General features: G+C 47.0%; 1 protein-coding gene and 1 long non-coding RNA gene across 9 annotated transcripts in view; one reads left to right on the top strand and one right to left on the bottom strand.

Annotated features, from left to right (window-relative positions):
* TJAP1 (tight junction associated protein 1) overlaps positions 1-20,477 on the top strand; it is a 53,991-nt gene that overhangs the window by 15,467 nt on the left and 18,047 nt on the right. For all 7 annotated transcript variants that reach the window (XM_039529720.1, XM_039529716.1, XM_039529719.1 and 4 more), the window contains one exon: positions 19,387-19,480. The gene's annotated coding sequence lies outside the window, so the exon portion shown is untranslated. The remainder of the gene's footprint in view (positions 1-19,386; positions 19,481-20,477) is intronic.
* Positions 13,473-20,477, bottom strand: part of LOC120400763 — a 29,727-nt gene continuing 22,722 nt past the window's right edge. The window contains exon 4 of one of the 2 annotated variants that reach the window (XR_005596052.1): positions 13,473-13,707. This is a non-coding gene — a long non-coding RNA (uncharacterized LOC120400763). The remainder of the gene's footprint in view (positions 13,708-20,477) is intronic. The other variant, XR_005596055.1, reaches the window with a different exon arrangement.

The following is a 20,477-nucleotide window of genomic DNA, read 5'->3' as shown; positions in this document are numbered from 1 at the left end:
TGGCAGGATGAGGGCTGTATCAGGAGACAGTGTTAAACATACAAAGTATATGTGTGGGTTGGGGGAGGGGGAGGGGAAGCTGCAGAGACACCACCTATTCCTGGAAGCAGGAAGATCTGTATGCTGGGAGAGCTGCAGCCATTGCACGCTGCATTATTGAGACTTGGGGGAACTTGGATGGGTTGTGTGGGGATGGCGCTTGGCAAATTGTCTGGGTAGAAAGGGGCTTCCTTCCTCTCCATTGAGCCTGAGCTGGATATGTGGGGCGCACATGTGGTTGGAGTTGGGAAGCACTACCTTCTGTTCCCTGTGCCTTCTCAGGGCTGGGTTTACAAGGTATTAGGTGCCTAGTGGGGTTTACAAAAGTGCCTAATCTGAGGTGCCTAAATCCCATGGGAGTTAGGTGTCTAACCTGTTTAGGTACTACTGTAAATCCCATGAGTTGCCTATCTGTACCTTTATGTGCCTAAATATCTTTAGTAAATCAGGCCCTTAGTCCCTCCGTTGTGTTGGGGGGGGCTCAGTTTGGGGAATTGCCACCCCAGGGCCTTGAAATCTTAGTTCCACAGCCTGGTGGACCTTCATGGCTCCTTAGAGTTGCTTTCTCCTGGCTAAATCCTGGTGGCACACTAGACTCCTTTGCACCCTTCCAGTGGTTGTAGGTAGATAGTGGTCCTCACTCCCCCTTTCTAAACTCTACAGGTATGTCCCCTTGTGAATACAGCTCTTAAGCCACATAATCATCTCTGCTGCTCTTCCGTGAATTCCCTGGGACTAGGGAGGGGTACTGCTCTACCCAGTGCCAGGATACAGTACTATTGCTGCAATGCTGTTCCGCCTCAGTTCTAGCTGGGAAGTGGTACTGCTCTTCTCCTCGGCCCCCCTTCATCCTGCCCTTTGGTAGCTGAGGAGCAGAAGGGAATATCTCTTCTAGTGTATCTCTGTGTGGTCTAGTTTCGCTGGTTTTGCCCTATGCATGTTACAAAATCCCAGCCCTTCCTAAAATCCCCTTGCATAGCTGCTGCCACCAGCCTACATGCTAATGACCACTGGCTAAGATTCCATTTGGAGCCCATGGGTGGGTGTTGCTGAAGAGTGTCATATGAACCTATGCTCACCACAATGCTGGTACTGAAGGATGTGTTTCCTGTCTGCTAAATGCTGAGCCCTTGGCATGAGACAAAGCTGAGATTCCAACCCAGGTCTCCAGTCTGGTAGTGAGAGCTTTGACCTCTAAGCTCCATAGCTGCCCACAGCGCTGGGCTTGAGTGCTTTGATAGACAAAGTGGGCTGGTGATTCTTCTTTTTGAGTTTAAAGGAAAGAAACAGAAAGGTAGAGTATGTGAGAGTCAGCTAAACCTGGGCTGCTTGGGGATGCTGGCCACTCGTGTCCTCTTGGGGTTCATTCTTATTGCTTTCCCCTTTGAAATGGCTTCCTAACATGGGAGCAGGGCTTCAGTTGTGAGGGGCAAGAGCCAGCAGTTCTCTGGCTAGAGAGCCAGGGCTTGTTTGTAACTCTATCCAGCAAGGTGGGGTTCTGTGAGAAGGGATCACCTTAGGCAGAGGTGTTGCTTTTTTTTTTTCTTTTTTCCCCAAGAACAAAATTATTTTAATTTGACAACTGGAGTCCCAAATATAGCTACAAAAGAATTTCCTTCTGTATCTGGGAATGAAAAGTTTGTAAAAGAAGAGTTCTGAAAGTGAATTTTTCAAAATAAATGATGTAAAAAAATATATTTAGCAGTAACAAAGTAACATCACAGTGAAAAACTTGTAAAGACAGTAGTCAAGTTTGCAGAGCTGCAGTTAGGTAGGGGTTACCCGGCATCTGAGAGCTGTGTGTGTATTGACTGAGTTCTCCTCAGGTTAGTACAGGGGTCTCAAACATGCGGCCCGCGGAGCTCTTCCCTGCGGCCCGCGGAGCTCCCCAGGGCCGCCCAGAGGGGGGGGCAAAGGGGGCAATTTGCCCCGGGCCCCGGAGGGGCCCCCAAGAGAAAAGCGGAGGCTCCCGCCTCCGCCCCTCTCCTGGAGCCTCGGTGCATAGAGCGCCAAGTCTCCGTCCGAGCGCCTGAGCCGCCCGATCCGAGCCGCGTGGGGAGGCGGGGCTGGGAGCTCTGGGCTGGCGCTGCGCTCGGCGTGGAGCTCACAGCCCGCCCCTCACCACGCGGCTCTGAGCGGGACGAAGCTCAGGCCTCGCCGAGACGCGCTCGGGTAAGGGAAGCGAGCCGCCAGGGCCTGGGTGGGAAGCGGGACCCGCCGGGGCCGGGCCGTGGGAAAGAGCGAGACCCGCCGGGGCCGGGCCGTGGGGAAGGAAGCGAGACCGCGGGGCCGGCCGTGGGGAAAGGAAGCGAGACCCGCCGGGGTGGGAAAAGAGGGACCCGCCGCCAAGCGCAGCCCGGTCTTCAGCGGTGGGGGCCCCTTCTGTTCGGGACCTGCGCCTAAGTGCCCGCCGCCAAGCCACCAAACAGCGGTTGGTGGCGCGTAGCACTTTCCAGGAGGGAGGGGGGAGGAGCGGGGAGCCGCGCGCTTAGGGGAGGAGGTGGAGAAGAGACAGGGCAGGGGCGGGGCCTCATGGAAGGGGTGGATTGGGGGTGGGGCCAGGGGCAGCAAGGGGGCGTGTCAGTGATGCGGCCCTCGGGCCAATGCACTAGTCCTCATGCGGCCCTCGGGGTCATCTGAGTTTGAGACCCCTGTGTTAGTACAAGTGGCCATGTGCCTACCTAGAGACGCAGGAGTTGCGTAGAACTGAGATCAGATCAATTTCTGCTGGCAGTATGTGTGAAACGATGTTGGGGCGGGTGTGTGTGTGTAAGAGTGAATGGGTGTGGTTTTGTATCTCCAGGGAAGGATGTATGTGAAAGTGGACCTAGAAAAAGGAAATTGGTGTCTCTTATGGGAGGCCCAAGGCCCAGCCCTTCTGACTTGTTTCATACCTGAATTCAGCTTCAGGCTTTTGCACTTGAGTTCAGCTCTGTCTGCTCCTGTTAACAAGACTCACTCACAGGTTTGCCCGTTGACTTATTTATAGGGAAAACAGGGAAATTCCCTTCCCTGATACTCTACAAACTCTGATATTCAGTCACTTCCCAGCCCAGACAGATTCTCTTCCCCTTTCTCTGTGAGTTGCTTTATTAACTCTCTTGTCCTATGCTGTTTCCCTTGCTTCACAGCTACATGGGGCTCCTACTCCCTGTTGGTTGATTGGGTTTGGGATTGAGGCCACGGTGGAGGTTCTCGAGGTGACATGGCCTGCGTGTGGAGGGCATGTGGGCATGCAGAGGGCATGTGGGCTCAGCTGCTTGTTTTCGTTCCCTGTTTGGTGTGGAATGCACCGTGTTTGTCTGTCTTGGCCTGTGGTTGTAGCCCACATTCCTGTGCAGCGAGTCAGCAGGCGGCAGGCGGCGTGCTGTTTGTGCCCTGCGGCTACATGCTTTCAGCTCCACATCAAAGGTGTGTTTGTTGTGTAGCTTGTGCCATTTCTGGCCACACCTGGTGGCCCGCAGGCATGCGGGGGTGGAGCCTGGGCTGTGTTTGCAGATGGCAGTCAGCATTCAGGCTTCTCCTTACTTGTGGAAACGAAGGAGCCAAATCCATGTTAAACAACCTGAGGAATGCAGCGGGAGAGCAGAGCAGAACGGAGTCACTCCAGGGGCATGTCCCAGCAGCAACATTGCCTTAATAGCTGCAGCAAAATAACTCATGCTTGCTCCCTCCAAAAGGATTGGCTGTGTGGTAGGTTTTAACTCTACACCAAGAAGGCCAATTAAGGTTGGTTCATTCCCTGTGGCCTGCACGTTTCTTCCCGAGTAGTTGATGATTGGGTGGCTACTGCCATCATGCTGTAGTCTGTACGAACTGTATGTGAGACGCATGCATGGAGGCGTAGAGGCTCCAGAGTCTGTGATCAGTGGAGCCGTTTTGGTGTTTTTCTTCCACTCATGAGTCTCCCACTGAGGACACATCCAGTCTTCATACAGTTAAATATTTAAAATGAGCATTGGGTTGAAATGCTCTTGCCACTCTTTTCCATACACATCTGAAGAGACCAGCCCGTCACTGGCCGCTCCAGGGCTGGAAGTTGAGTGATGACTATAGATGGGGGACACAGATATATAATAAGGTGTCCCACTGTTCAACATGCTGTCATGAGAAGGCACTTGTTTTCTGTAGCCTTGTCATGTACAACCCTCCTCTGCCCAGATATAAGTCTTTATTGGCCAGGGAGATCCATCTGCCATGGCCCAAGGGAGCAGTCTGATTCCATTTGAACTGGCCAATGTGGAGGTGCAAAGTCTTGGGTCAAGTCTTGTGGAAAGAACACAGAACTTCCTTTCTTCATTGCATCCTCTGACATGTCCTGAGTGAGCTTCCAGTCTATACAGCGAGATGTCCTTCTGGCCTCTGTGGAATGCATGCTGCACATAATGAAACTTCCCGTGGGAATTCCCAGCAGGCCCAAAGTCTGTGATCATAACTCAGGCCAGTCACTTCCAAATTCCATCTCACAAGTCAAAGCTTCTGCATTTGAGGATCACCACCTGCCATCTGCAAAAGACCCTCCCTGTCTCCACCCTTGATCAGTGGTGGGGAGGGGAACAACAGAATTTTAGGGGTGCCTTGGTTTTCATAGTGTGGTTCTTGCTTCCCTTTCGCATAGTGTTCAGATCAGGTGCTGCTGGAGCATGTTTCTGTTCAACTCGTGTTGGCCATCTTGCTGTGTCCAGACGAGACTGCAGCACCAGCACTGTTCAGGGATGCATTCGTTGACATGAAAGGAGCAATCTTAAACTGGAGGTGATGAGGTGCTCACTACTCTACACTACCCTACATGTGGCATCCCACAAGTGGGGGTTTTAAGTTTTTTTTTTTTTAAATCCTGGAAGAAACCTAGGTAATGGGTTGGGCTCCAGAGCCTGAGCTACAGACAGAGCTGGAACTTCAAAGGGTGGTCTACCCAGCTCTTTTTAGAGCACTAGCATGTGCTCAGTTAACCCAAGTCTGTCAACCCAGGCTGGGAGGCTCGCTTTTGCGGACTGTGTAGGCATACCCTTAGAGACTCCTGGATTTGTGGTTCAGTAGTGCTGAAATCTGCACCAGACTCGATACTCTGTGGCAGAATGAGACTAGAAAAAAATATTAATAAATGACTTTACAGCTGAATTATGTAGAATCATAGACATGTAGGTCTGGAAGGGACCTTGGGAGGACATCCAGTCTAGCCTCTTGTGTTGAGACAGGACCAAGGAAACCTAGACCATCCCTTACAGGTGTTTCTCTAACCTGTTGTTAAAATCTCCAATGATGAGGATTCCACAGCCTCCTTTGGAAGCCTATTCCTGTGCTTAACTATTCTTGTAGTTAGAAAGTTTTTCCTGATATCTAACCTACATCTTCCTCACTGCAGACTGAGCCCATTACTACTTGTCCTACCTTCTGTGGCCTGGAGAACAGCCAATAACCATCCTCTTTGAAACAGGCCGTATCACATTTGAAGACTGTTCTCAGTCCTCCCCTCAGTCATCTTTTTCCAAGATTAAACATGCCCATTTTGTTAACCTTTCCCTAGGTGAAGTTTTCTAAACATTTTATCATTTGGGTAGCTCTCCTCTGGATTCTCTGCAATTTAAAGCCACATCTTTCTTAAAGTGGATACAGTACTCCAGCTGAGGCCTCACCAGTGCTGAGTAGAGCTGGACAATTACCTCCTGGGTCTTGCATACAACTCTCCTGTTAATACACCCCAGAATATTTGCCATTGTTGGCTCATACTCAATTTGTGATCCACTATAATCACCAGATTCTTTTCAGCACTGCTACTGCGTAGCCAGTTTTTCCCCACTTTGTAGTTGTGTATTTGATTTTTTTTCTTCTTAAATGTAGTACTTGTCTTGATTGAATTTCATCTTGTTGATTTCAGTTCAATTCTCCAAGTTGTCGAGATCGTTTTGAATTCTAATCCTGTCTTCCAAAGTGCTTCCAAACCCCTCCCAGCTTGGTGTCATCCACAGATTTTATAAGCATACTCTCCACTCCATTATCCAAGTCATTAATGAAGATATTGAATAGTATCAGACCCGGGACAGACCCCTGTGGGACCCCACTAGATTCATAGATTGTAGGGCTGGAAGGGACCTCGAGAGATCGAATCTAGTCCCCTGCCCTCATGGCAGGACCAAATACTGCCTAGACCATCCCTGATAGACATTTATCTAACGTACTCTTAAATATCTCCAGAGATGGAGATTCCACAATCTCCTTAGGCAGTTTATAACAGTGTTTAACCACCCTGACAGTTAGGAACTTTTTCCTAATGTCCAACCTAAACCTCCCTTACTTTAGTTTAAACCCATTGCTTCTTGCTCTATCCTTAGAGGCTAAGATGAACAAGTTTTCTCCCTCCTCCTTATGACACCCTTTTAGATACCTGAAAACTGCTATCATGTCCCCTCTCAGTCTTCTCTTTTCCAAACTGAACAAACCCAGTTCTTTCAGCCTTCCTTCATAGGTCATGTTCTCTAGACCTTTAATCATTCTTGTTCCTCTTCTCTGGATCCTCTCCAATTTCTCCACATCTTTCTTGAAATGTGCCCAGAACTGGACACAATATTCCAGTTGAGGCCTAACCAGAGCAGAGTAGAGCGGAAGAATGACTTCTCGTGTCTTGCTCACAACACACCTGTTAATGCATCCCAGATTCACGTTTGCGTTTTTTGCAACAGCATCACACTGTTGACTCATATTTAGCTTGTGGTCCACTATAACCCCTAGATCTGCCATACTCCTCCCTAGACAGTCTCTTCCCATTCTATATGTGTGAAATTGATTGTTCCTTCCTAAGTGGAGCACTTTGCATTTGTCTTTATTAAACTTCATCCTGTTTGCCTCAGACCATTTCTGCAATGGAGATACAGCCTTCTGGTATGACAGTGACGTTTCCCTAGTTTGCATATGAGAATGTCATGTGGAACTGTATCAAAAGCCTCACTAAAATCATGATATAGTTAAAGCTTCTCCACATCCATGGGGCCAGTTAGAGAAGGAAAATAGATTGGTTTGGCATGATTTGTTCTTGAAAAATCTTTTGTGATGGCTATTATCCTGTTATCCTCTAGGTGCTTACAAATTGATTGTTTACTAATTTATTCCAGTATCTTTCCAGATATGGAAGGTAAGCTGACTGGTCTATAATTCCCCGGCTTCTCTTTGTTCCCCTTTTTAACTGTAAGTACTGTTTGTGCCCTTCTCCAGTCCTCTGGGATTTCATGAGTTTGCAAAGATAATTGCTAACGGCTCTGAGATTGCTTCGGCTAGTTCCTTAAGTACTCTAGGGTGAATTTCATCAAGCCTTGTTTTTAAGTGTCTGGTCACACTTAACCATTTTGGTGAAAACTGAAGGAAAACGAGCATTAAATATATCAGCCTTCTTGATATAATCAATTATTAGCTCTCCTGCCCTGCTGAGTAGAGTATTTACATTTTCCTTCATCTTTCTCTTTCTCCTAATGTGTTTAAAGAACCTTTTCTTACTGTCTTTTATGTCCTTTGTTAGGCTAAGGCACAAAATGAGTTACACCTTTCTCATTTTGTCCCTGCATGCTTGTGCTAATCCTTTGTACTTGTCCTTAGCAATTCATCCATGCTTCCACTTTTTGTAGGATTCCTTTTTGATTTTCAGATCATTAACGAACTCCTGATATAACCATTTTGGCCTCTGACTATTCTTTCCATCTTCTTTCATATTGGGATAGTTTGTTGTTATGCCTTAATATTGTCTCTTTGAGAAACTGCCAGCTTTGCTGAACTCCTTTTTCCCTTCGATTTTCTACCCGTGGGACTTTACTTACCTGTCCTTAGAGTTTGCTAAAGTCTGCTTTTTGGAAGTCCATTGTCCTTATTCTGTTGCTGTCACTCCTTCCTCTCCTTAGAATGATGAAATCTATTATTGTGATCACTTTCGCCCAAATTGTCTTCAGCCTTCAGAGGGGCAACCAATTCCTCTCTGTTGGTCTGAATCAAGTCTAAAATGGTTGGCCTCCTCCTTACTTCCTCCATCTTCTGAAACAAGTTGTCCCCAACTTTTCCATCAGATGTCTGGGTATTTACTCCCCCATTTATCATCCTTTAACAGGGAATAATCACTGTGGATTTATTTTCCAGGCTTTGGGATACAGATTACTGTAAAACCAGGAGGTCTTGTAGGATTTGGGGTCACTATGTTGTTCCCACCTCCAGTTCCTCCTGCTTGCTGGGTGGTGTTAGGAGGGGGCTGGGAGTGAAAAGGACATGACACTAAATGGGGGGGGGGGAAGGTAAGAGGGCCCTATCCCTTTCCCTTCCCATTAGCTATAGTTCAGACATGTTGTAGGAATCACATAGCCAGTTCTTAAATTCAGTGTCCAGGGTTAACTTTCACACTGGGTTAGGGGGTGCTGATCTGCAGGGTTTGGGGTTCAGTGTTCTGGTCCAAAGCCTAACTGCCTGGGGAAGCTCCTTCTTGTGACTCAGGTGGCAAACTGCTCTCATAAATAGCTAGGACTCCCCCTTGTGGGGTAGGGAGAGGAAAGCAGGGAGCTCAGCATGGCAGTAGATTGCAATAAAATCTGTTAATTGTCTTAAGAACATAAGAGAGGCCGTACCGGGTCAGACCAAAGGTCCATCTAGCCCAGTATCTGTCTACCGACAGTGGCCAATGCCAGGTGCCCCAGAGGGAGTGAACCTAACAGGCAGTGATCAAGTGATCTCTCTCCTGCCATCCATCTCCATCCTCTGACGAACAGAGGCTAGGGACACCATTCTTACCCATCCTGGCTAATAGCCATTTATGGACTTAGCCACCATGAATTTATCCAGTCCCCTTTTAAACATTGTTATAGTCCTAGCCTTCACAACCTCCTCAGGTAAGGAGTTCCACAAGTTGACTATGCGCTGCCTGAAGAAGAACTTCCTTTTATTTGTTTTAAACCTGCTGCCTATTAATTTCATTTGGTGACCCCTAGTTCTTGTATTATGGGAATAAGTAAATAACTTTTCCTTATCCACTTTCTCAACATCACTCATGATTTTATATACCTCTATCATATCCCCCCTTAGTCTTCTCTTTTCCAAGCTGAAGAGTCCTAGCCTCTTTAATCTTTCCTCGTATGGGACCCTCTCTAAACCCCTAATCATTTTAGTTGCCCTTTTCTGAACCTTTTCTAGTGCTAGAATATCTTTTTTGAGGTGAGGAGACCACATCTGTACACAGTATTCGAGATGTGGGCATACCATGGATTTATATAAGGGCAATAATATATTCTCAGTCTTATTTTCTATCCCCTTTTTAATGATTCCTAACATCCTGTTTGCTTTTTTGACTGCCTCTGCACACTGCGTGGACATCTTCAGAGAACTATCCACGATGACTCCAATATCTTTTTCCTGACTCGTTGTAGCTAAATTAGCCCCCATCATGTTGTATGTATAGTTGGGGTTATTTTTTCCAATGTGCATTTATCCACATTAAATTTCATTTGCCATTTTGTTGCCCAATCACTTAGTTTTGTGAGATCTTTTTGAAGTTCTTCACAATCTGCTTTGGTCTTAACTATCTTGAGTAGTTTAGTATCATCTGCAAACTTTGCCACCTCACTGTTTACCCCTTTCTCCAGATCATTTATGAATAAATTGAATAGGATTGGTCCGAGGACTGACCCTTGGGGAACACCACTAGTTACCCCTCTCCATTCTGAAAATTTACCATTAATTCCTACCCTTTGTTCCCTGTCCTTTTAACCAGTTCTCAATCCATGAAAGGACCTTCCCTTTTATCCCATGACAGCTTAATTTATGTAAGAGCCTTTGGTGAGGGACCTTGTCAAAGGCTTTCTGGAAATCTAAGTACACTATGTCCACTGGATCCCCCTTGTCCACATGTTTGTTGACCCCTTCAAAGAACTCTAATAGATTAGTAAGACACGATTTCCCTTTACAGAAACCATGTTGACTATTGCTCAAGAGTTTGTTTTTCTATGTGTCTGACAATTTTATTCTTTACTATTATTTCAACTAATTTGCCCGGTACCGACGTTAGACTTACCGGTCTGTAATTGCCGGGATCACCCCTAGAGCCCTTTTTAAATATTGGCGTTACATTAGCTAACTTCCAGTCATTGGGTACCGAAGTCGATTTAAAGGACAGGTTACAAACCTTAGTTAATAGTTCCGCAACTTCACATTTGAGTTCTTTCAGAACTCTTTGGTGAATGCCGTCTGGTCCCGGTGACTTGTTAATGTTGAGTTTATCAATTAATTCCAAAACCTCCTCTAGTGATACTTCAATCTGTGACAGTTCCTCAGATTTGTCACCTACAAAAGCCAGCTCAGGTTTGGGAATCTCCCTAACATCCTCAGCCATGAAGACCGAAGCAAAGAATCCATTTAGTTTCTCCACAATGACTTTATCGTCTTTAAGCGCTCCTTTTGTATTTTGATCATCAAGGGGCCCCACTGGTTGTTTAGCAGGCTTCCTGCTTCTGATGTACTTAAAAAACATTTTGTTATTACCTTTAGAGTTTTTGGCTAGCTGTTCTTCAAACTCCTCTTTGGCTTTTCTTATTACACTCTTGCACTTAAGTTGGCAGTGTTTGTGCTCCTTTCTATTTGCCTCACTAGGATTTGACTTCCACTTTTTAAAGGAAGTCTTTTTATCTCTCACTGCTTCTTTTACATGGTTGTTAAGCCACGGTGGCTCTTTTTTAGTTCTTTTACTGTTTTTCTTAATTTGGGGTATACATTGAAGTTGGGCCTCTATTATGGTGTCTTTAAAAAGGGCCCATGCAACTTGCAGGGATTTCACTTTAGTCACTGTACCTTTTAACTTTTGTCTAACTAACCCCCTCATTTTTGTATAGTTCCCCCTTTTGAAATTAAATGCCACAGTGTTGGGCAGTTGAGGTGTTCTTCCCACCACAGGGATGTTGAATGCTATTGTATTATGGCTATTGTATTATTGTCTTAAGCGCTGGTGTTCCTGTAGCCAGTAGGATTGCTGTGGTTGCTTCCCCACACGGCAAATTCTGCAACCCAGAATCGTGGCATCCCTGGGGCCCTGCCCAGGGTGCTTATATTAAGTAGAAGGAATGAAAGCAAACAAGCTACTCTGCAAGTTTGGCCAACACAACCCTCTGCAGCATCTCAGCAAGACAGCAGCATCCACCTGTCCTCAGCCCTCACGTGACTAGTGGAGTGTTAGTTCTGTGAATGCATTACACTATGGCCCTTAACAAAAAGGGTAACTGTAACAGAGCGGTCTGGCCCCTGTGGGGTTCCTGTTCCAAGGCATGGCCATGTTAAGAGTAGGTGCTCTGGGGGACAGTCAGCAGACAGCTTGGGAATGGGGGCCAAGTGCCTAGACATGACAGTAATGCTCAGCAGGTAAACGACTGCACTGAGCTCACTTGAGGGAGCCTAGACTCCAGAGAGAATTGGAGGGAGAACCTGGAGCAGAACCTGATCCCTGGCGAGGGTGAGCTAGCAAGTCAGTAACGACTACAGCATAGACCTAGGAAGGAGGGCTGTGCAGCCTCATCCCAAGGAAAAGCTGAAGGGCTGGGAGAAGCTGGCCACAGTGCCAGGAAGGAAGGCTCTGGCCACCTTGTCCCAAAGGTAGAGACGTTTGAGCCCAGGGAGGAAAAGGCCCTGGGAAGGAGAAGCCAGGGCAGCTTGTAGCTACAGGGAGCAGACAGCCCCATTAATTAGGGTTTCCAGAGCCAAGGAGTCCTGGGTAAAGGGTGGGTGTGGGTTCCCCCTATACTGCCACCCTGGATGGGGTGCATCAACCCCTGCTGTTAAGGGGAGGAAGAAGGGACAAACCAGAGCCAGGAGTGCTGGCAGTTGACTCCAGGGTGAGAAGGGTTGAAGACAGTTGTGTGCTTGACTCAGGTCTGAGACAGAAGATTGGTTTGTTCTTTTTGGACTTTGATTATCCTGGAAGGCGTGAACTTCTGTGACTTTGCCCTCTGGCTAAGTCGCTTCAGCAAGTGAACTGGCCTGAAAGCAGAGTCACTGAAAAACCCAGGAGGGAAACAGAGGCAGGTTGACTGATGTGCTACTCCACCAGGGGACGTGCTCTGGGACTGCACCCTGCTACAGTAAACTTACTGCTCTACCATTTACAAGGCAGGGGGGAGATTCTGTGCCTGCTCCAGCCCTTGGCCTGTGCTCTGAATCTGCTATGCCCAGAGTGTATTTTAGAAAGCAGTCTCTTTCCTCCTCATTCTCAATTTGTGGCATGTAGAAACTACTGCTCCCAGTAGGACAGACTGCTGTGATCTAGGTGGCGCATTGAGGTGGTACGTCCCTGCATGCAATGAACTGCACTAGTAACAGAGAGAGGAGTGGCCATGGACTGCATTGTAGAAGTCTGTGAGGAACACTTGGCCACCCCATGATGTGGAGACTTCACAGAGACTTCCCTGGTGTTAAGGGGGAAACATTCCTGACTGAAAGAGAGGTGTGGGTGCAAGTGGTGTGAGAGTGACCACCAGCTCCACTCCATTGGAAGACTAGACAGCATCTCCACTCAGCCCATCAAGAACTATTGCTGGCTGTACCTGAACGGAGCTTTCATAAGAGATGTCCAGGCTGGTTGGGACGGGGACAGGCCCATCTCACTGTCCTTACACAGCCCAGAAGTCTGCAGATTTTAGCTACGATACGTTGTATGCCATCTGTGTGCTCAGTGCTGTACAGACCATGGAATTGCCCCAGTCTAACAAGCTTTCTAGGATGGCTTGCAGAGAGGATGGCTAAAGTTTCCATAGAAATGCTTTTAAGTATGATTGGATATCACCTAGGCAATATGAAAGACTTCTAGCTGACTGGTGTTTGGGGGTTTTCTTTCAAGGAAGATGAGCTGCATTTTAGTTATCCCACCTGCTTTTTGAGAGAGCTTTTTCCTCCAGCGTGGAATCTGGAGAAAAGGGGAGACATTCCCATCATGCCAGAAATGGACTTTGCCATGTAAACTTTACAGCTGTTATCATGGGCATGCACTTAATTGTTCAGATACAGATATAGCTGTAAAGCTACACAGAGCAGCTAGGTCTGTACCATCCTCTGCCTCTCATGTCTCTGACCATCTGCTGGTGGAAGGGTAATTAAAACAAAAGAAATCTTTCTGGGATGAAAGCCTAGAAGCAGAGAGAACTAAACTTGGTATAAATATCTCTCTCATGTTAGGGGGGTCAGAGCTGATGCTTTATTTGTTTGTTTGGGATCCCAGGGCATTTCTGACTCATTGCTCTGCAGCTCAGTTATGTGCTTATACCATGCACACTTGCCCTCTCTCCTTCACCTTAGATTATGTATTTTCTGGTTACAGGTGTGTGTGTACACATGTATTACTTGCAAAAAACCCATCACTGATGCAACATTACATCTGAGTTTTAAATGAATTTCCTGAAGTAAATTCCAAAACAATTGTGGCTCTTCCCTTTTCCAAGCCAAACCTCATGGAAACGAGGGGTTTTCTTGAGGTAAAAGCACTGGATGAAACCATATTTGTAGTCCATTCCCAGCTTTGGTATTGACTCACCTTGTGACTTTGTGGAAGCCTTTTCCATTCTTGGTGCCTTGGTTTCTCCACCTGTGAAATGGGGATAGTTCCTGGTGGGTGGAAATGGTGAACTTGAATCTTTTAATGTTCAAGTGCTCAGGTAGAACGTGCTGCTGAAGTGCAAAACACTTGTCAGTCGGTGGTTAAAGACAAAACACTTAACGTCAATCATCAAAAGCAAATGCAGCATTATTAGGGTTGAGATTTTAAAAAAACAGATCAGGAGCTAGCCAAATATGGCTAGTAACTCTTCCACTTGTGTACCTAGGTTGTGTTACACTGTGTGATCAAGGCTTCAAAATTCCCTCCAGAGCCACCAGCAATAGACTGGGCCATGTCCTATTAGTGCAGCCTGTCTAGGTTTCTGTATGAAGTGGAGGACTGTGTCTAGCCAGTGAATGACCAAGGTCAGGCTCGTTGGAGTGCCACAGCTCTGGAATGAAGCTGGCTGCTGTTGAGAGCAATTCTGTTTCTTGGCATTTGCTTTTGCTTTGGCCATGCAGTGCTTAGCCCCTGGCAGCATTAGCATTGGACTTAAGGCTTCCATGGTATCGGTAGTGTTCACTTTGGGTGAGCATTGCTACAAGCTGCTATTTTTTTATGTGGGAGGGAAGAGTCTCCTTTAGCAGCCCCAGGTGATAAAAACAGATTTAATGTTTTTATTAAAGCTAATGTTAAAAATTACATGATACACAGATTAAGAAACGAGTGTCTGTACATCTGGATATAGTGCTTAGATTATCCACAAATACAAAATTTGTTTTTAAAAGTCATACGATACCTATAGTGCATAATCAGCAATAACCCAAATTAAGGTGAATAGATCTAACAGTACAGTTTAGATATTAGTATCCAAGTATTTGGGGACATCACTCATTAAAAGTTATGTAGAGAGTTGGTTATGGAAAGCAAATATAGCAATGAATGAAGATTATCCCTCGGTAGTGGGGAATGTAGGGTAGATTGTCCATTTAGAAAATACAGTCCATCAGGGAAGTATTTCAGTTACTTTCCTGACTGCACTTCTCATCGGCACTCCAGCTTATCCCTTCTAGTATTGCCGATGGCCGGCGATGTGTTTTAGTACTGCACAGAACACTAGTTCTGTGGTGCCTTCTCTGTAGCTGTAGAGCGTTCATGGATGGGGTTGTTTGAGGCAGTGTATTACAGCGAATATGTAAAGACCTGGAGTATGTAGCATCCTTTAGTGTTGTGATAACCCTCTAGCACGGAAGTTATCTTAATGGTCCTTTTGGTCTTCAATATTGTTATGGGGTGAGTGGCTATAGGTTTCTCAGAGCATGCAAGACTGAGAGACTAGATAGAGGGGCTGCTGATCTAGATTGCTGTGGATTATACAAGATTTAGTGAATGTTATGCTGCCTGAGGAAAGACCAGGCAAAGCTTAACCTGTTCCTGGTTTGTCTGATTTAGTGGTTTATTTTGGATTCCATACTCCAGGAAAGCAGCTCACTGATTTCTTCTTTCTCCCTCTTCTTCCCCTCCTATGCCCACCCACACAGCACAAGAGCTGGCAGAGCACGGGGAAAGGGGATTCCTGCTTGTTGAATTTTCAGAAATGTTCACCCACACTCCCTCACCGCTCTCCAAACAGTTTGCTTGCTGCAGCTGTTCCCTCACTGCTCATTGAGAGAGAATTTAGAACAATGGCTCCCTAACTTCCTTCCTGTGTTTTGCCAGCACTTGCCCAGAGTACTAGGCCTCAGATCAACAATCACTTTATGCTGTCAGGGCCATCGCTGTTATCCTCTGGAACCTCTGACAGCTCATCTGCTCCCTGTGAACTCTTCGCCAAGGGAAATGTCTCCTTCAAGAGGCTTATGCCAAAACAGCTAAGTGTCCCTGCCTTGCTGCTGTTGCTGCTTCAGCATGAGGCCTAACAATGATTCTTTAGCTCTGCCTGCAGAGGAGACATTTTAAAGATAGCACAGGTAAGAGGAGGTTTGTTTGGGGGAGGGGATAAAAAACAGGGGCATATGTGTGAGGGGGAGGGAAAACAAATGTAAACTGGGAACTCAGCAGAGAACTACTTGGCCAGCAGCCAGACTATCTTGTGAGATCTGAAGAGAGCACAGCCCAGTCTAAGCAGGATTATGCTGGTTTAGTATATGGATGGGATATCTTCAGTGAAAACCTTGCACATTGGGGAGTGGTGCAAATAATTCAGTAGATGGCACTCTTCTCTGAGCTAATGCTGAGTCTAACCATTAAAGATTCTTCAGTACTTTTATTTAAAAAAAAAAAAAGAAAAAGAAAGGGGAGGGAGAGAGAGAGAGTTGGAATGCTAGTTTTGGTATCCTGGCCAAATTTTAACTTGCCCCACTGACATTCTCTCTACATTTTGGTTGGGTATCAGGTTCTTTGCTTCCTGTCTTAACCTTTTGTGTAATGTTGCTGTTCAGCTGTTAATCAGCTGTTGCATTCCACTCCAGAGGTGGCTGCCTGTCAATGTTGGATGGTTGTAGGGGGTGTGCACTGTTGATCAGTTCAAGTTTATAAAAGGGTTTGGGATATAAGGCACTGTACAAATTGACGATGATCAATCAATGCAGTAAGTAATAGGATACGTTCCTGGTGAATGGAATACATTGAATTAGAAAACCTGTGATCTAGATCACAGGATATTATAGGAGGGGAATACTAATGATGCTCACTTTGTAATATGGTAACACCCTGGTAAATAGAAAGATCTGATGACTATATTCCTATCATGTTTCTTTAAACAAATGCAGCTGTTGTAATAATGGTTTTGTTTCTTATATTTACATGGCCAGGGTTTGTAAACTTGTTAAAACTTAATAAATAAATGAAACAGATGACAGGTTTTCTTTTTGAGTGGGCGGGGATGAGGGGAATTGTGAGGAGGTGTGATTCTGGTAACTTTACAAGGGCTCTTCTGGGACACATTAGCTGGGCAGCCTATTCATGTTCCTGATCCTTCTTATACTCAGCAACAACAAAAGCTTTCAATCTGAGGGCTCTGTTGATCTCATTAACTTTGAAAAATGTTAACTATTAAGTAGGCTCATTGCTTAATGGCCACTCTGATCCCTTTGTTTTGATCCCTCTTGTGACCGGTCACATGCTTGGAGCAATGTTGTCTACCTAGCTATCAGGATTTACTGATATGAAAGAGCAAGGAATGAATGAAAATCCATGGAATTCCATTCTGATTCTGGGGAGACAGACAGTGTAACATTGTTAGTCCAACCTGTGTTGTGAGCATTAGGATACACAAAGACCGCATAATAGGGATGCATGTTTCTGTGCTGAGAGCAACTAACCTTTACTATAGAGTGAAGCCTTCCTCTTTGGATGTTAAAACTTCCTGTAATTAATACCCTGCAGCCCTCTCCTGCTATGGCTGGACTGTTGGGGAACGGTCTGTGGTGATTGTTTTAGCGTCACTCCGGCTAATATAGTCTCCTGATCAGGATCTCTTGATGAAATTCTAGCAGCTTTTACCTGGCCTGTCTGGTTGCTCCATTGTCTTGAGTATCAGCATCTCCACAGACTTAGTCCCACTGTTTGAGGCAGCTAGAGGCTACAACTGATGATAATATACCTGCAAGGCAGGGGGAGAGGACCTTCTGGCTCTCTTGCAGATGGGAAGGAGTTCATTTCCTATGATCTTAGTAGAGTGAAACTGTTGCACACCAGAGCAGTATGTAACCAGGTCAGTCACATCTCATTGGACTCGAATAAAAGATTCAGCCCAAAACAGAGTGAAACTGCTGGATTAACAGTAGTAACTAAATGCATGGGACAGAGCAGCGGTGGTAGCTTTCATTGGTGTATCTTGAGTTCTGAGCTTTGCGGGGTCCCCTAGCCCATTGGTGTCTGGCTGCCCCAGGAATGCTTCTCTAGTGAAGCGTTGTCTCAAGAGAAAACTGGATTGTGATCAGCGTAGATGCTGGAGCCCCCTTGGTGTGAGAGAGGGGGAACTACAAGCAAGGAACATTTTCTGGGAGTGTACCCCTTGACTCTGGAACTCTTTCCCAGTCCTTCCTCTTACCTGCCCCTTCTGAATTTGCTGGGCTTTAGAGTGTACTGCAAAGACTGTTCTTTTATTACTGGAGCTGGCAGCTGCATTGTCAGGAGTGATGCTGATAGACCTTCTTGTGCTCTATAAACACAAAGTTAATATAGTTCTGTGGAGCCTGCACAGTAGATGCAGGGAGCAGTTCCTCTTCCAGTTCTCTGTTCTCAATCCATTCCTGATGAGGGCGAGGATCTTCCTCCTACCCCTTCCCAGGCCCCAAATCATACATGATTTGGTTGAAGTGAGGAGGACACTGCAGTGAAGCTAATCGGCACTCCCCTACGCCCAGGGCAAGCATTAGCTGCGGGATACTGCACAGCATCATCATGGTGTGTCACTTGGGCAGATAGGAATGGGTTCAGGAGGAGAAAGGGAGCACTTGGAGTGGAAATGCAGCTAATGCTGGAAGCCAGGCATGGGGACCTTGTCACTTGTGAATTAGAACTTGGAGAATGGAGGTAGCTAGGATGATTTAGGTAGGAAGCAAAGCATGTTCCTTTCAGAGCCCTGGGCTCCCTCAGCCTGAAGGGGAAGAGGTTCACCCCCTCACCCTTGTGAGCATGGGGGGGAAGGAGGGAGAGAAGAGAACTATTCCCCAGCAGTTTGTATTAATAGAATGAATTGCTCTGTTACCCTGAAATCCTCTGCCCCTCTGAGTGTCGGGTGACCAGGCCCACCGCTGAATCTGATCACTGGGAGACTGTCTTCAAAGAATGGTAGCCCCATATGATCCTTCCCAGTGTGTTTGCATCTCTTAGTGGACTCTGACATGGGATCAGCATCATCGCAGACAGCAGCCCGGAAGAGGGGAGGGATTTAAATCTTGAGGAGCATTGCTTGCTGATGAGTGATAGCGAGGACAGATAAAAGGGACTGAGAGATTAAGTTTCCTATTGCAATACAGATCTAATTAGAGTGGCCAGAGACCTGGCTCATAGCCACCTCCTTCTGTGGCTTCAGGCGAAAGCTGTGATGCTCTGGGTCTGACACACTTGGCTGCAGTATCTGGGCTGCACCTGAGATAGGGTTGCTGACAGCTTGGTGAGTATGGGGCAGAATCAGTGTATGCTGTGTGCCCAATTCTGGCTGTTATCTGCATGCCTTTCAGCAGCCCATCCTCCCCTCCCTCAGAACAAACAGACCCATGTGGCAGCTTGTGTTTCCATTCCACTCTGAACTGAGGCCTGTTTCGGAGCCGCTCCTCTGAATCCTCCCCTCTGATTTTGGAGAGCAAAGGGACAACCTAGATACGCCTGCGGGGTCCCAGCCGTATTGCTGGTGAAGGATTAGGAAAGTCCACTCACTCCCCCTTGGCTGCTGTGGCAATTACTAACTTCTTAGAGTGAGAGAGAGGTTACACACACCGCACTGTATAGGAATAAAATCAAGGGAGGAAGTGCAACTCTGCAGTCATTCCTGGAGTCATTCTGCCAAAAGCTGCTGCTGTACTGAGGGATGCATCAGGCCATTTAGCAATCCCGCTCCTGGTTTGGGGAGAGTGGAGTTCCCGGTCTGCCTGGAATTCCATGCTCCATGAGGGGATAGTTGGAAAGCCCTTCCCTTTCCAGGACACAGTGGAGGCAATGAGCCTCTTGCACTGTGAAATCCTGCCACGGGGAAGCTACCTGAAGCTGCCGACTCCAGCCCTGGTACATGGCTGTGGATTGGGGCACACGTGCATGTGACGCTGATAGGTGACTGATGCCAAGTTTCCTTTCTTGTGTTTCAGGAGCCGTTCAGATGCTGCCAGATGCCACCAGGGGAGAGCTGACTTGGAGGCAGGCGGACAGGGAGATGTTTGGACGGGACGTCACTTCGGATCTGTGAGTCCTTGTTTTGAGGGACAGTTACTTGGGGGATAATGTGAATGTCACAATGTCTCTGGAAGTTGTTTCAGACTGTGGAGTGGGTTAGGAATTCAAGGTGGGGTTGTCCTCCTCCCACCCCTTGATGGGGTGAGAGTGAGGAATGGCAGAGGTGCTGGATACCAGGGAAGGGAGGAGGATAGTCACAGTGAGACCGAGGAATTGCTGGCTGAGACGGCCAGACCTTTAGCTTGTGCCTTCTGAACATCCCTGCAGTGGAGACCTCGGCAAGGACTATCATAGGCCATTCATAGCAGCTGTAGCAGGTGAGACGGGAGAGAGCCTTCCTATGCCATACTGGTGATAGTCATTTGGAGCTGTCGTCTGCCAGCAGTCACTGCCACAGCCAACCCAACAGGAGCTGCGCTGAGCAAATCCCTGCTTGCAGTCCCCTATCTGTGGCCGAGTAGGTACGAGCTGTGCTGAGCTGGTCTCTCTCGCTGTCTTGTAGCTGTGCTGGGGCCCTGGGGAGAGGTAGCTATGCCATGGCGAAGCTGTTTTTTCCTGTACTAGTTGAGGGCCAAGGACGGCACTGTAGTAGGGAACAGGGCCAGCCAGCTTGTTGGGGCTGGGCCAATGCCAGGGGAATCTCTTAAACTTGTTTCAGCAGAGCTCTGCTTAGTCGCTGCTGCCTGCCTGTTCTGTTCACCTTGTGTATGACTCCCTCTGCATGTGTACAAACACTCCAGTCCTCACCTCCTCAGGCTGGGTGCCATGGAGAGGGAAAGGTCTGCAGCAGAGGTGTGTGGGGAAGGGAGGGCCCCATGGAATTTCTGTAGTGCCTGGGGCAGGCAAGGAAATGACTGTCTAGCTAGGTTCTTATCTGGCTCCCATCTCCAGAGTGTATCAGTATGTTTTGTTGTGATGGTTGCATAACCTGGGCTGTGGCCTTCAGAGCAGGCGGGTGTTAGTCTCCTTATGTTTGTACTGTGTGTGTTTGTCTGGGAGCACCTCA

The sequence above is a fragment of the Mauremys reevesii genome, linkage group 3 (assembly GCF_016161935.1).
Source record: "Mauremys reevesii isolate NIE-2019 linkage group 3, ASM1616193v1, whole genome shotgun sequence".
Taxonomy (NCBI): domain Eukaryota; kingdom Metazoa; phylum Chordata; order Testudines; family Geoemydidae; genus Mauremys; species Mauremys reevesii.
The sequence above is the reverse complement of the archived record's forward strand: the minus strand, read 5'-3'. Positions and strand labels throughout refer to the sequence as shown.